Genomic DNA, 15,890 nt, shown 5'->3' on the forward strand with positions numbered 1-15,890 from the left:
GCAAGCAGGGAATGGGGCAGAGGAGGAGAGGGAGAATCCCAAGCAGGCTCTGGGCTGTCAGCACAGAGCCTGATGCGGGGCTCAATCTCACAAACCATGAGATCATGGCTGAGCTGAGACCCAGAGTCAGACACTTAACCAACTGAGCCATTCAGGTGCCCCTGTTATGAACATTCATGTGCAAGTTTTTCTGTGGACATAGGTTTTCAATTCCCTTGGGTATTTGCATTGGAGTGAAATTGCTAGGTCATACAGTAATTCTGCGTTTAATTATTTTCCAAAGCGCTGCACCATTTTACGTATACACCAGCCATATGCGAGGATCCTCATTTCTCCATATCCTTGGAACAATCGTTATTTTGTCATTTTTATTACAGCTGTTCTAGTGCATATAAATTGGCATCTCCATATGAGTTTAATTTGCATTCCCTCAAAGACTGAAGATGTTTCTTGCTTATTGGCCATTGGTGCATCTTCTTTGAAGGCATGTCTGTTCAAGTCCTTTGCACCTTTTTAATCGGATTATCTTTTGTTGAGTTGTAAATTCTTTTTTTTCTTTCTCTTTTTTTTCTTTTTGGTGAGCTCTGTGCCCAATGTGGGACTTGAACTCACAACCCCAAGAGATCACAAGTCGCATGGTCTACTGACTGAGCCTGCCAGGTGCCCCGAGTTGTAATCTCTTGTATATGCCGTTTATGTTCTTTATCAGATATATGAATTATATTTCCTCATTGTATAGGTTGTTCTTTCACTTTCTTGATGGTATTCTTTGGTGTTTTGTTTTTGATGGTATTCTTTGAAACACAAAAGTTTTATGTTGATGCAGTTCACTTTATCAAATTTTTCTTTCCTTACTTGTACTTCTGATATTATAACACAAAAAGCTTTGTCTAACCCAAGTCAAAAGTGTTTATATTTAGATTTGTGAACCATTTTGAATTAATTTTTAAGTGAGGAAGGGATTCAACTTCATTTTATGGATATCATGGATATCCAGTTGTAACGGCACCATTTTCAAAATAAACTTTGATCTTACCAATAACTAGGCCAGTGTTGAGGGACATTTTTTTTAAACTTTTTCTTTCTTTTTTTTTAATATTGCCAAGAGAGAGAGAAACAGAACATGAGCAGGGGAAGGGTAGAGAGAGAGGGGACAGTAGAGAGAGAGGGGGAGAGAGCTGTCAGCACAGAGCCTGACGTGGGGCTCGAACTCATGAACCGCAAGATCATGACTTGAGTGGAAATTAGGTGTTTAACAAACTGAGCCACCCAGGCGCCCCTAGGGACATTTTTTTAAAGCAGACTTAAAAGTACTTGACAGTTGGAAAGTGAAGGAGACAGAAACATCAGAAATTTTAGTTTAAGAACTAACATTAACTTCATTAACCATTAATGGTAACTTCATTAATCAAAGTGGAGAAATCAATTAGGAGAGGAAAAGCAGAAGCAGATTTGGAAGATCTGTTTTGAGCATACTGAACTTGAGGTACTTATAGGGTATCCAGGTGGAGATTCACAGCAGGCAATTTTAAATTTGCTATGGAAATCAAAAGAATGTTTGGAGTAAAAGCCAAATTTTGAAGTCCCTTCTGTGAGTGAGGTTGAGACCACTTGAGAATCGGTTCAAAGATGAACCTGATGTTTAAGAGTCATTGAAGAAGAGCCCAATGGAGAAAGAAAAAAAGTAGAAATTAGAAAAGTTGAAGACTACCTAGAAAGTGGTGTGGGAGCTGAGAGAGATTGAGGTGCGGGGGGGGGGGGGGGGGGGGCTCATTAACAGTTTAAATGATGAAAAGAAGGAGGCACCTAGGTGGCTCAGTCAGTGGAGCATCGGACTTTGGCTCGGGTCATGATCTCACGGTTTGTGAGTTTGAGCCCCGCGTTGGGCTCTGAACTGACAATGTAGAGCCTGCTTCATATCCTCTGTCTCCCTCTCTCTCTCTCTCTGCCCCTCCCCAGCTTGTGCACTCTCTCTCTCAAAAATAAATAGACATTAGGGGTGCCTGGGTGGCTCAGTCAGTTAAACGTCTGACTCTTGGTTTCTGCTCGGGTCATGATCTCACGATTCGTGAGTTCAAGCCCCACATGAGGCTCTGTGCTGACAGTGTGGAGTCTGCTTGGGATTTCTTCTCTCTCTCTCTCTCTCTCTCTCTCTGCCCCTCCTGTCCTTTCTCTAAATAAATAAACCTAAAAATAAAATTAAATAAATAACCTTCTTTTTTTTAATGATGAAAAGAGTATGCATTGGACGATAGCTAAGAAGGTCATTGGTTTTACATTAGGTTATTCATGTCTTTTGCCCCTGAAGCTTCAACAGAGAGGTTGCAGTGGAATGTGGGGAAGAGTGCTTGAACCTTCCAGCAAAAAAACGTTTTTTCCTTTGGAAATTATTGCTAAAGACTGTACCTACCATCTTGGTAGCCTCAAGGAAGGAGCAGAAGGAGGGCAGAGTGCTTTTCTTTTGCTCTAATCCTGTCCCTATACTCCAAAACTTAAAACAGCTCAGATAAGCCTGGAATGTCATAGCAAGACTTTCCAAAGACGAAGAACGAAACAAAGAAAAAAAGAAGATTGCAACTTACGATTAATAGATATTTCTCTCGGGGCGCCTGGGTGGCTCAGTCAGTTAAGTGGCTGACTTGGGCTCAGGTCATGTTCTCTTGACTAGTGGGTTCGAGCCCCGTGTCGGGCTCTGTGCTGACAGTTCAGAGCCTGGAGCCTGCTTCCGATTCGGGGTCTCCCTCTCTCTCTGCCCCTCCCCCACTTACGCTCTGTCTCTCTCTCTCTCAAAAAATAAACCTTAAAAAATTTTTTTAAATACATACTTCTCTTTCAGTGAAGTGGTTCACTGAAGACTTATCTTCCTGAGAAGCTCTTGGCCTCGTTCCATTTACCAGAGGCCAACTGTCCCTTGTACCTCTTGGGAGGGTCCTCAAACACATCAAACTCAAAGTCTCAGGGAACGAGGTCCAGTTTCCTCGTACATATGTGTAAGAGCTCTGGTTTCCTTTTTCTGGACTTAACCTCTTTTCTCCAGATAAAAGGACGTCTACTTCTTTTTTTTTTTTTTTTTAATTTTTTTTTTCAACGTTCATTTATTTTTGGGACAGAGAGAGACAGAGCATGAACGGGGGAGGGGCAGAGAGAGAGGGAGACACAGAATCAGAAACAGGCTCCAGGCCATCAGCCCAGAGCCTGACGCGGGGCTCGAACTCACGGACCGCGAGATCGTGACCTGGCCGAAGTCGGACGCTTAACCGACTGCGCCACCCAGGCGCCCCGGACGTCTACTTCTTTGAAGGAAACCATGCTTTCTCACAAGTATGTCACCATAGGCACAGGCCGTAGCCTGTTTCCATAAAATAAATAAAAGTTTCAGTCATACCAAAGATATCGCTAAGTAGCAGGTGTGTAATTTCATACAGAGGTCCGAACTTCTATGCAGACCACTAGCTATTCTGATATATGTTGATGCTGAATAGGAGAGAAAGAAATAGAAACAGGAAGTATAGAGTCCTCTTTGGAAGAATTTGACAATGGAGAGTACCTTGACAGAGTCCGCTAAAGAAGTTGAGGTATAGGAAGGATGAGAGTATTTCAGGAGCGGGTACTTTAGAATTGCATTGGTAATGGGACGCCTGGGTGGCTCAGTCGGTTGGGCGTCCGACTTCAGCTCAGGTCATGATCTTGCGGTTTGGGAGTTCGAGCCCCGTGTCTGGCTCTGTGCTGGCAGCTCGGAGCCTGGAGACTGCTTCGGATTCTGCCTCTCCCTCTCTCTTTGCTCCTCCCATGCTCATGCTCTGTCTCTCTCTGTCTCTCAATAATAAATAAACGTTAAAATAAAAGAATTTTTAGACTTTCATTGGTAGTAGGAAAGGACAAGCAGAAGGTGAGAAATTTAAGGCAGAAATGGGAACAATGAATGGATGGAACATTCATTCATTGTGTCCTGGATCATAGACCATAAGTTTGAGCCCCACATTAGGTGTAGAGATTACTTTTAAAAAGTAAATAAAATCTTTAAAAAAGGAGAAGGACTTATTGCAATAGAGCAAGTGACAAATTATGATAGTTTTCACAAGGGTGATGCCCGTGGAGATAGGAGAGTAGAAGAAATCTGGGATATTTGGGAGGTAAAGCTGACAATACTTGCCATTGTATGAAACGTGGAAGGTGTGAGAAGGAGAGAAATCCTGAATAGCCCCTAGCAATTTGGCTTTTGCAATAGGGCGAATGGTGATCATGTTTACTAAGATGGAGAAGACTAAGGAAGGAAAACATTTGGAGATTTGGAAGAGGAATCAGTACTCCTATCTTGGCTACGCTTAGCTCAAGTTGCCTTTTAGCCACTCAGGTAGAGAGATGAGACAGGCAGTAGATTCATGACTTTGGAAATCAGGAGGCAAGTCAGTAATGGGAAACTTACTGCCTTACAGTTACAAAGCAGCTCATTATATTTTCAATAGCTCTAATTACTAGAAAGTTTTTTCTATGATATTTGTAATATGAATGTGATGCCTGCTTCTCTCGGGATACTGAAAAGTACATATTTGGGGAAGCACACCAAATATTTGGAGAACACGTTCATGTTCTACCCATCGTCTTCACCTCTAAGCTAAATAACCCTAGTTCCCTCAGCTTCTCTTCATTACCTTGTTTCCAAATACTTCATCATCCTGGTCACACCTTTTGTGAAGTAGGACGCCAAGGACTTAAAGGGACCTGGATAACATATCCCAAACATAGGACCAATAGCTTTTTGACTTGCTGTTCTTTCAAAACTATGTTTGGGGCCCCTGGCTAGCTCAGTTGGAAGGGCCCGCAACTCTTGATCTAGGGGTTGTGAATTCAAGCCCCATGTTGGGTAGAGAGATTACTTAAAAATAAAATCTTTTTTTTTTTTTAATTTTTAAAAAAATGTTTTTATTTATTTTGGAGACCGAGAGAGACAGAGCTTGAGCAGGGGAGGGGCAGAGAGAGAGGGAGACACAGATTCCGAAGCAGGCTCCAGGCTCGGAGCTGCCAGCACAGAGCCCGACGCGAGGCTTGAACTCCCAAACCGCGAGATCATGACCTGAGCGGAAGTCGGACGCCCAACCAACTGAGCCACCCAGGCGCCCCCCAAATAAAATCTTTTTAAAAAATACGTTTATGGGGCACCTGGGCAGCTCCATTGGTTGAGCATCCAACTTCGGCTCAGGTCGTGATCTCACGGTTCGTGAGTTTGAGCCCCACACTAGGCTCGCCGCTGTTAACACAGAACCCACTTTGGTTCCTCTGTCCACCTCTCTGTCTGCCCCTCCCCCACTTACACTCTCAAAAAATAAACATTAAAAAATTTTTTTAAATATGTTTGTTCACTTTTTATAATTTGTCTCTTTTCTTGCTGTCATTAGCGTGTTAGGGTCCCCTCCTGTGGCATAAGACATCTCTTCTAATTTTCTTCTAATATGTTGCTGCTTTGGGCATCAGGTAAAAAACTTATGCTCTGTATCAGATATTAACATTTTGCGTTGTATGTTTGCAATGTTTTCCAGTGATCTAAAAAGAGAGAGGGGTGCCTGGGTGGCACAGGCTTAAGGTTAAGCATCCGACTTCAGCTTGGGTCATGATCTCATGGTTCGTGAGTTTGAGCCCCGCATTGGGCTCTGTGCTGACAGCTCAGAGCCTGGAGCCTGCTTCCGATTCTGTGCCTCCTTCTCTCTCTGCCCCACCCCTGCTTGTGCTCTGTCTCTCTCTCGAAAAAGAAACATTAAAAGGTAATAATAAAATAAAATAAGTTAGTATTCCAAATAATTGAGTTCCAGATAGGTGAGGTCTTTCACCCAAGGATCTCATTAGAGATTTTCCAAGGGAATGGTTCTCACTCATCAGCGACTTTGCTCCCCAGGGACATTTGGTATTTTCTGCAGACATATTTGGTTGCTGTTACTGCGGCAAAGAGAATGTTACTGGTATCTAGTGGTCAGAAACCAAGGAGTCTAGTAAACATCATACAATGCACAGAACTGCCCCAAAGACAAAGCCCAGAATAGTACCTAGATTTAGAAACGCTGGTCTGTGGTATTTCTCTGAATTTTTTTAAATAACCTTATTGGAAAAAGGTTAGGAAAACCTTCAGTAAAAAAAACTGACATGATGTACTTAAACTTAAATTAATTCTGCATCCAATTAATTAGTACTCCTTCCTTTTGTTGCATGCTAGTTAGTATGCTAGTTAGTATGCTAGTTAGTATCTGTTAGTAATCTTTCTAGAATTGAAGGGGAAAATAATGAAGCCCCACCCTTTTTCACTGAAAAGAAATTCATAACTCCAATTTCTTTTGTTTTTTAAGTTTACTTTTTAATTTTTTTTAGTAGTCTCTACTCCCAACGTGGGGCTCGAACTCACGACCCTGAGATCAAGAGTCACGTGCCAGCCAGGCGCCCCTCCAATTTTTTTTGGCACCTCTATCAGTCTCTGCAATTGTTAGAATATTAACAGGTGGTCAGTGATCAAATCTGGGCATTTCTATGTGCATTTATTTTTTTATTTTTTAATTTTTTTTTTCAACGTTTATTTATTTTTGGGACAGAGAGAGACAGAGCATGTACGGGGGAGGGGCAGAGAGAGAGGGAGACACAGAATCGGAAACAGGCTCCAGGCTCCGAGCCATCAGCCTAGAGCCCGACGCGGGGCTCGAACTCACGGACCGCGAGATCGTGACCTGGCTGAAGTCGGACGCTTAACCGACTGCGCCACCCAGGCGCCCCACTATGTGCATTTATTTAAGGCAAAATTACACTCTCACTTTTCTCCTTGCCCTTTCTGGCCTTTACTTTCTCTTGTCCATACTTTGTTCATTTTTTCCAGGAGAAAGGTCGTGTTTCTTGAGAAGAGGAATCACCCTGATTTTCTTCTGTCATCTCTTAATATTAGATAAATACAATACAACTTGGACTAGAGGCTTTGTTCTCCTTATCTTTCGGGTGCCCCAGTGAGGCATGCAGCTATTTTGGGATGTGGCTTTACTACTTACTACTCACTAGTTTGTTACCAGTGAGTCAGACGGCGGCAGAAGTCAGTGTCCTGTCACTGGTTGTACTTAGAGGTAGAGGTGTGGGAGACAGAAGAATGCAGTTGGGTGCCCGTCCATCGCCGTGGGAACATGCCAGTCTTCCTGGGGCTGTTTTGTTTCTTGGTATTGACTGCAGGTGTCAAGATCAAAGGGGAAATAATGAGACAAGAGTAAATTCTTCATTCTCTGAGTACCTGAAAGGAGCAGGGCTGAATCGAAACTAAAAAGTCAAAGGGAAGGGATGCCTGGGTGGCTCAGTCGATTAAGCGTCCGACTTCAGCTCAGGTCGTGATCTCACGGTCTGTGAGTTCCAACTCTATGTCGGGCTCTGTGCTGACAGCTCGGAGGGTGGAGCCTGCCTCAGATTCTCTGTCTCTCTCTCTCTCTCTGCCCCTTCCCCGCTCACACTCTGTCTCTGTGTCTCTCTCTCTCTCAGAAATAAACATTAAAAAAAAATTTTTTTTAAGTCAAAGGGAAGAAATAAATTCTTTCCTCAGCCATACCCTAAGACAACAGCCAGGTAGTTCTTTTTGGATGCTTCTAAATTTTCAAATTACAACTGTGTTACCACTCAGAATCTAGTGGCAAAAGTCATCCTTCCCCAGTATCTTTGTGTTTAGAGCTGGAAGTGCATTCATTCATTCATTCAGATATTTATTGAATGTGCCTATATGTACCAGGTACCTAAATGAACCAAGGAAGCTTCTAAAAATATGGAAATTTCAAGTGTATATTTGAAAGAGGAATGATAAGTGAATACCCCATTAATAGTCAAAATAGTCCTATAACTTACCACCTTTCTTCCATGGTAATAAGCCACTAAATATTTGTATAGGCTGTCTATTTGTGGGACTCTTGAGATTGCAGAGAATAAAACAGCTTGGACCCTCTTTTAGAATGAGAGGCCCAAGACACAGGTTGAATGACTTAATTAATTCCTAGATGGTGGGAGCACAGCAGGTCACTACCATAGACTGAACTACTACCTGGATTTTCTAATTTTCAACCTTGTCTTTGCTCTGAAAATAGCACTGAGAGAAGATTGTTTACAGAAAATGCAAAACCACCCCAGGTTGGTTTCTGTCCAGAAAGCCTTCTGATTGCAACAATGGACAGGAAAGTGAAATGAAACAACGGAATTTGGAGTTCAGGGGTGGGGTTGAGAGAAGCAATGGAAAGAAGAGATTAGAAAAAGCACAGAATGAGGAAGACCATATTTTAGTTGGGACAAAGCATATAAGATAAAAGTGACAAGTGGGGTGCCTGGGTGGCTCAGTCAGTGAAGCGTCCGACTTCGGCTCAGGTCATGATCTCCCCGTCCATGAGTTCATCCCACGTCGGGCTTTGTGCTGACAGCTTGGACCCTGGAGCCTGCTTCGGATTCTGTGTCTCCCTTTCTCTAACCCTCCCCCGTTCATGCTCTGTCTCTCTCTGTCTCAAAAATAAACATTAAAAAAAATTTTTTTTTTAAATAAAAAAAAAAGTGATAAGTCTGGTATCTCCGGAGTACAGGTAGTATTGTAAAAAAAAAAAAAAAAAAAGGAAAAAATGCAATAAGATTTTCCTTCATTCCACACCCAAGGGCTTACAGTCAAAATAGCATGTCTGGTATTCAAAGACTCCAGCAGTGTAACCTGAACTTGCTTTTCCAGCATTCTCTCTCACTAGACTCTTATAGGCATCCTGCTCTTCAGCTCAACTGGTCGAAGCACTATTACCCAACCTTCCACACCAGCTTCCTACCACCATACCTCTGCCAAGGCCATTCCATTTTCCCAAAATGCCCTTCTCTCATGTCTACCTGTCTCTTACCTTACTCGTCTTTCAAGATCTACTCCAAATTCTGACTCCATGAAGACTTTCTCGATTCTTCCCGCACAAACAGAATCCTTTGGCTTCCTTCAGAACTTTTTTTATCTTGTCCCCTCCGTGGCCAGATCGTAATCAACTCCCGGGGGGGGGGGGGGGCACTTTGGGTCTTCTGCATTACTCAGCCGTGCATTTTGTAGGCTCTCTCAATGCTTGTTTATGTGTATATCTTCACTTTTCTCAACATTGCATTAAAAAAAACTCATTAAAATTTTTCTGTATTTAGAAAACCATTGTTTCTTACTGTTTTTATTAAATGTTGTCTTATCCAAAGATGGAGAGGTCCAAGTAAGAATGCAGCTAATGAGCGAAAAAGAAGAGTGAAATTGGAAGAGGCCAAGTTTCTGGCTAAGGTGTGGGGACAAGTCTGACTTTAGGTGAAGGGAGATATTGGAAAAGAGGGTGGGCTAGACAAAAGGAGCATTAAGAAGATGGCTTATAACCTGGGATAAATGCAAAGAAAAGAAAAGAGAGCAGGAAAGAGAAGGAATTGTAGAAAATTTGAGGTCCAAATATTTGAGATCCAAATATTGAAAAGATGGGAGGAGGAATAGTCAAGAGACTAAAAGGGTTATGTCTAAGAGAAAGAGCCCAGCCTTTGGTTGTCTTTGGGAGGTCCTTTCTGTGTGCAGGCAAGACAAGGAAGTGAAAAATAACATAGAAGTAAGGGTGTCCTCTGTATAACCTCCCACTGGTCCCTTCCTTGGAAATAGGAATGACTCAAAGAGGTTACATAGAAGGATAAATAAACGTTTTCTTGGAATTGTTGCTATTGGCGGCAAAGTTCTGTGCAAAGCTGTTTTCACCAGAATCCTGTATGATCTGGTTCAACCCCTGACTGTGTGTCTCCTCCCCTCCTGTGTGTCTACGTATATTTCAGGTCCCTGGGTTTGCTTATGTCTGTTGCCTTAGAACCTCCACTGTGTGCCTCTTACTGGGCAGTATGTCTCCACCCATTTCCATAAGTAAGTTGTTTATGGCATCTTATCACCTGTGCAGTTCCTCCTTGGACGGTATCAGGTCTTATCTGTGTCTATGTCTTTTCCTTTCGCCTTAATCTTTTATTTTTCTCTAAGCACTCTCTCCCATTCCGCTTCTGTCACTGCCTTTCTTACCAACTGGCTTACTATGATTTCATCTCCATGGCAACCCCTCCCTGGGGAAGAATGAGAGGAAAGGGAAGTAAGAGAGAGCCTAGAATAAATGGACAATGAGAAGCTGGATTGGAGTTGAGGGCAACCTTCTGTCCTGGAACAGAATAGAAACAAACCATGTAGATGGATTGCGGCCAAGTCACACAAAACCTTAAGGGAACACAAATTGGGGGGCCTGACCCCAGCCCCTGTTAGCATACTCATTCAGCAAATTCCTCCTATTTATGCCAAGCTGTCATCTGTTTTTCCTTCTCCTGTGATCCAGATGAACTATTCTTTCTTTCTCTGTTTCTAGGCTTCATAATTCTTATACAGTTATAGTGTCTGATACGTTATAACTTGACAAGTGATTTTCTTAAAGATTCATGAGTATTCACGTTGGAACTGCAAGGTGGTTCTTTTGAGGTCCTACAGCTTTTGACAAGGATTCCTTCTGGACATTAAGTGATCGTTAAGTGATAATAAAGAACACTTGGAATGGCCTTAGAAAAGGACAGAAGAATATATTTAATGATACTGTGCACTCTCGTGTAGGACCAGAATGTTAGACAAGAGGTTTATAAAGTAAGAAAGAAGGTTTCACAAACCACGGGATTTGTTTTGCATAAGGAAAGTGAAGTAATGGAGTCCTTCTTTCCAGTGATCTTTAAAACCGAGTAGTTACCTGTATATCTGTAAAGGAAATTGGCTAGATCGGTATATCTCAAACTTTAAGCTCCTTTTTTTCCCACTAGCTTCCCTTGACCTTAACCTGGAGAGCTTGTTAAAAGATAAAAGTGACATGCGTGGTGACACATTTTTGAGCGCCACCCTTAGAGACTGGGATGGTGTTGTCCTGGGGCTGGAGGGAGGGATGGTGGAAGGGGTATGAAGTTGTATTTCTAACAGGCTCCCTGGAGACGATGTAGCCGATGCCTTGATCACCTGTGAGTAGCACTGGTGTAGATGGATTCCAAAGTCAAAGAATACAGTTGACATACAGAGTACATAAACGTGTGGATATCGCCTTACTCTTGGGTTAAAAGTATCTTTTTCTTGGGGAATGGAAAAGCACAGATGAGCTAACTCAGGTTTTGCTTTTTCCTGCCCATTTATTTGCAAGCTGTGATATCCATTTGACAGCTTTCTTTGCTCTGTAGAGTGACGGACAATCCCCGTTTGCTCACGGCCTTTCAGTGCCAAAACTGGGACAGTCCAGGGCAGAGTGGACATTGGGGTGATCTCTCTGTTTACACGAGGCTAGTGAAATAAGAGGAATATAAAAAGAAAAATGAATTTGACTAAGAAAATGTGGTTTCTACTCCTAATTTACAATGTATTAACTTTATGACTTTAAATTGGAGATTTAAATTTTCCCTATTTCCGGGCGCCTGGGTGGCTCAGTCAGTTAAGTGTCTGACTTCAGCTCAGGTCATGATCTCACAGTTCGTGGGTTTGAGCCCTGTGTTGGACTCAATGCTGACAGCTCAGAGCCTGGAGCCTGCTTTGGATTCTGTGTCTCCCTCTCTCTCTGCCCCTCCTCCACTCTCTCTCTCTCTTTCTCTTTCAAAAATAAACATGAAAAAAATTTTTTTAATAAATTAAAAAAAGAACAACAAAATGAATTGATGAAGATAAAAGTAAGGATAGTGGTTACCTCCGGAAAGGGAGGCTATAGACTGGAAGAGATGCAAGGAAACCTGGGGAGCCAGAAGTGGTCTAGAATCTAGATCTCGATCTGGACAGTGGTTATACAGGTGAATATGGACGTAAATATTCACCCAGCTGTACTGGGTGTAATGTACTTAACATTAATGCATTTTTACTTGCTTTATTATATGTAAAAAAGAAAAAAAGAAGGCATAAAGAAAGAACTCACCCTCAGTTCTGACCCCACTAGAAAACACATTCTTGTTCTTGAAATTTTTCTAACAGCCCCAACACTATCAGGTTTGGCTTTGTGACTTGAACACCTAATATGTGGATTTAGAGGTCATCTCCTTGTTCAGATATCTTGCTTTCTAGACTTGAGTAATATATGACAGTAAAGGGAAGTGGAAACCCTTTGTCACTTGGTCAGGAAGAGGGCCAGGTTTACATCAGCATTGCAACAAATCTTTGTTTTTATTGTTCCTTTTCTTATTTTTCATCTTGGTGCCGGTAGGCCTACTTTTCTTAGGTTGGCTTTTCACCACCCTCCCCCCCCCCCCCCCCCGCCGGCCCCCAGCACACCCCTCATGTGTGCTGTAGGGGGAGGGGAGGAGTGGTCTTCACTTTTTCTTTGTGTCTGTCCCATCAGTAGCCTACTTTGGCATCTTTTCTCATGTGTCTCATTAAACTGAATGGTCCATGCCGACGTTTCCTTTTAAGAGTCTATTCCAGGGACTCACATCCGGTTCCCCTTGCCAAGGAGACTTCCAGTAGCTTTTACAGCTGTGTTCCCAGACTTGACTTGTTTTTGAAATGTGCCTGTGGCATTCCCACTTCTGGGGAAATCTCCCTAGCATAGTCCTGTCCCGCCCTCCTTCCCTCAGCAACAATTCTGCTGTGTTTCATTCACCCTCAGCCTAGCTTAGGTAAAAAGAAAACTTTCAAAAAAAAAAAAAAAGAAATCATTTATTTCTCAGAGGATTAATCAGGTGACCAAGTTGTCTGCGGGTCTAAAAAGGAGAGATTATCAGAAATATATGAGTGGAGAGATAACAGAAACCACGAGTTGTATGATATGTCCTTTCCCTTTTAAACTGTGTTGCTCTAGTTTCTTTCTTTTTTTTTCTGTAACATCAGTGTCTGTTTCATAGAAGGTACTTAATAAACGTAATGCATGGGGAGAAATATGAGGTGCGTCTGAAAAATGACACAGTAACCACACCCAGAATCAGGATGCTAAGGGAACTTTCTGAGATACAAATCTGTGGATCAGTGTTTGCATGGGTGTGTATATCTGTCAGAAGTCATGATCTGTGCACCTAAAGTGTATGAATTGTATATATTTTATACGTAAAACCGACTTTTAAACATAGAATCAAAATGCTGCAGGGGCATTAAGAAGAATCTGTAAAGATCCGAGATCAGGTGAAGTGTGAAATGTGGAACCTACATAGAGAAGAGGGGATCAGAGGTGAGAAAAGAGCAGAAAAAAATGAAAAGACCAGACCAGACATGGGGCTAAACAGGCATGGTTGTCGGGGCAAAACGGAGGAATGGGGGCTTGCAGACTGACCCTGCTCAGTGATGCCAAAAGGGATGTTTGGGGATTAGTTGTGCAGACCAGAAACACCTGCCCTGGAGGCAGAACTCTTGTCTAACCTTTTGCATCTCTCTAGAGATGCCTCGAGTTCCTGGAAATTGCAACTTTGGCCAGTGGGGCGGGCAGGCCTGCGTGCCCCTCGGGGCTTCGCGCAGCTGCGCGGCGGAGCGGAAGGGCGGGCGCGGCGGGTGGCGGGCTTGGAGCTCAGCGTCACCTTCTCGTCACTGCAGGGGACGTGCGGGGTGGCACGGCGCCCGCGGCGCGCTCTCGGCGCGCACTCATCCTGTCCCCGCCCAAGACCTGGGAATCCCGGCGGAGGGGCCCGGCCCCAGAATCCCCCGTACACAGGGCTTTCCTCGGTGTGTGCTCTTGGGCCAGTTTTGGTCAAGGAGGGAATGCACTGAAAAGAATGAAAGTGGAAAGGGGCAGGGAGAGCTCAGGAGAAAAAAGACTGAGCAGAGTGCAAGGCTGGGGCAAGAGGCGACCTGGAAACCGGGCAGCCCAATGTGTGTGAGAAGGAGGGAGAAAGAGCAGTTAGGGGAGGAGGGGGACTGAGTTGCCATGAGAAGAGTCCGAGGAGAGCAATGATTTTGAACTGATCAAGATGCTGAGTCGTGGGGTCGCCTGGGTGGCTCAGTCGGTTAAGCGTCTGACTGGATCTTAGCTCAGGTCATGATCTCAGGGTTTGTGAGTTCGAGGTGGCAGCCAGCGTCTGGCTCAGGGCTGACAGTGCAGAGCCTGCTTGGGATTCTCTCTCTCTGCCTCTCCCCTGCTCATGCTCTCTCTCTCTCTTTGCAAATAAATAAACTTTAAAAAGGGGGGGGGGGGAGATGCTGAGAAGGTGTGGCAAGATTGGGAGTGGAGAGCATCAAAGAAGAGAATAAACTTTTATAAGGAAATGGAGGAAACGCAAGTTGCAGGTATAAGGGCCAAGGGCAGGTTGCCCCCAAACGTGTCACTTCAACATATTATTTTAAATAAAAGTGACTTAAGGGAAAAAAACCAAAACCTTACTTAAGAAAGCCTATGCAAGAAGGACACTCAGACATTCCTCTGTCTCCCTGAAAGCAGAAAATAAATCTCCCATGTGAAAGGTAGCTTCCCTGTACCAGGAGGTAAGGAGACATCCTTATCGCCAGAGGTAGGAAATTTAGAGCCCAGAAGACTGTATAAACAACCTTTGTTACTTTGTACTCATTTACTACCCCCCTGCCCCCACCCCAATTTTGTTTAAAATTCCTTACTAATTGAAGCTCCCAGTTTGCCCTGTCAATTCCTCAGATTTTTTTTGTCTCTTTGTCTAAACAGTGTAAAAACTGCCTACCTTTGTTATTGCTTGAGGTCTCAATTTCATCATGGGGCCTCTGTGTGCACCTAAGAAAACTTTGGAGTTTTTTTTCCCTCTGGTTAATCTGTCTCGTGTAAATTTAAGTCTTAGTCCAGCTGGAAGACCTTGAAGGGTAAAAGGAAGAATTTCCTTCCCTTCACAGGCAAATAGGAGTTGTTTTGCATGCTGCTTGCTCTGGACCTAGAAGTTGCCTGAGAGGAGAGCAAGTAGAAACCAGGAAAAGGAAAGAAATCGAAATCAAGGACTCCCCTTTTCCTGCCTCAGTTGCCTTACTCTTGAGGTGTAAGTTCCTCTGTTTGTGTTTATCTTTCTTTCCCCCTCGTGTACTATGGAGAAAAACAAGCACCGTGTTTTCAAAACGAGGTGATTGGCTCAGTTGGTTAAGTGTCAGACGCTTGATTTCAGGTCAGGTCATGATCTCATGGTCGTGGGACTGAGCCCCACGTTGGGATCTGAAAAAAAATTAAAAATTAGAATAAATAAATAAAAACGAAGTGATTTACGTATCATGACATTCTATTTGTGAACTATATTTTAGTTATGCACTTGGTAGTATCCTTTCATGCTACTTGATGTAAACTTTTTATGACTATGGGTAGACACACACAGCCTCTATGTGTCTTCAAAACAGTGTCTATCGGGGGTGCCTGGGTGGCTCAGTCGGTTGGGCTTCCGACTTCGGCTCAGGTCATGATCTCACAGTCCGTGAGTTTGAGCCCCGCGTCGGGCTCTGTGCTGACAGCTCAAAGCCTGGAGCCGGTTTCAGATTCTGTGTCTCCCTCTCTCTCTGACCTAACCCCCCACTCATGCTCTGTCTCTCTCTGTCTCAAAAATGAATAAACGTTAAAAAAAAATTAAAAAAAAAAAAAAAAGAAAAAACAAAACAGTATCTATCGCATCGTAGAAATTCAGTCATTAGCAAATTCAGTTCTGGGGTTGCCGGGTGCCTCAGTCGGTTAAGCATCGGACTCTTCATCTTGGCTCAGGTTATGATCTTGGAGTATGTGAGTTCAAGCGCCACATCGGGCACAGATGGCCCTGATGGCACAGAGCCTGCTTGGCATTCTGTCTCCTCCTTCCCACCCCCCCCCTCACCTGCTTGTGTTCTCTCTGTCTCTCAAAATAAATAAACTTGAAAAGAAAAAAGAAAATCCAGTTCCGTTCCACCTGAGACACATCAATTGTGCCACATTAAAATCTGAATTTGCAAAGAAATGAATTAGAATGTCATT

At 43.3% G+C, this 15,890-nt stretch overlaps 1 protein-coding gene across 5 annotated transcripts in view; it reads left to right on the plus strand.

The window, feature by feature from the left end:
- The window catches only part of SLC2A3 (solute carrier family 2 member 3), a 91,383-nt gene that overhangs the window by 28,011 nt on the left and 47,482 nt on the right, over positions 1–15,890 (plus strand). The gene's annotated exons all lie outside the window — the stretch shown is intronic.

Source organism: Leopardus geoffroyi, chromosome B4, assembly GCF_018350155.1.
Source record: "Leopardus geoffroyi isolate Oge1 chromosome B4, O.geoffroyi_Oge1_pat1.0, whole genome shotgun sequence".
NCBI classification, from domain to species: domain Eukaryota; kingdom Metazoa; phylum Chordata; class Mammalia; order Carnivora; family Felidae; genus Leopardus; species Leopardus geoffroyi.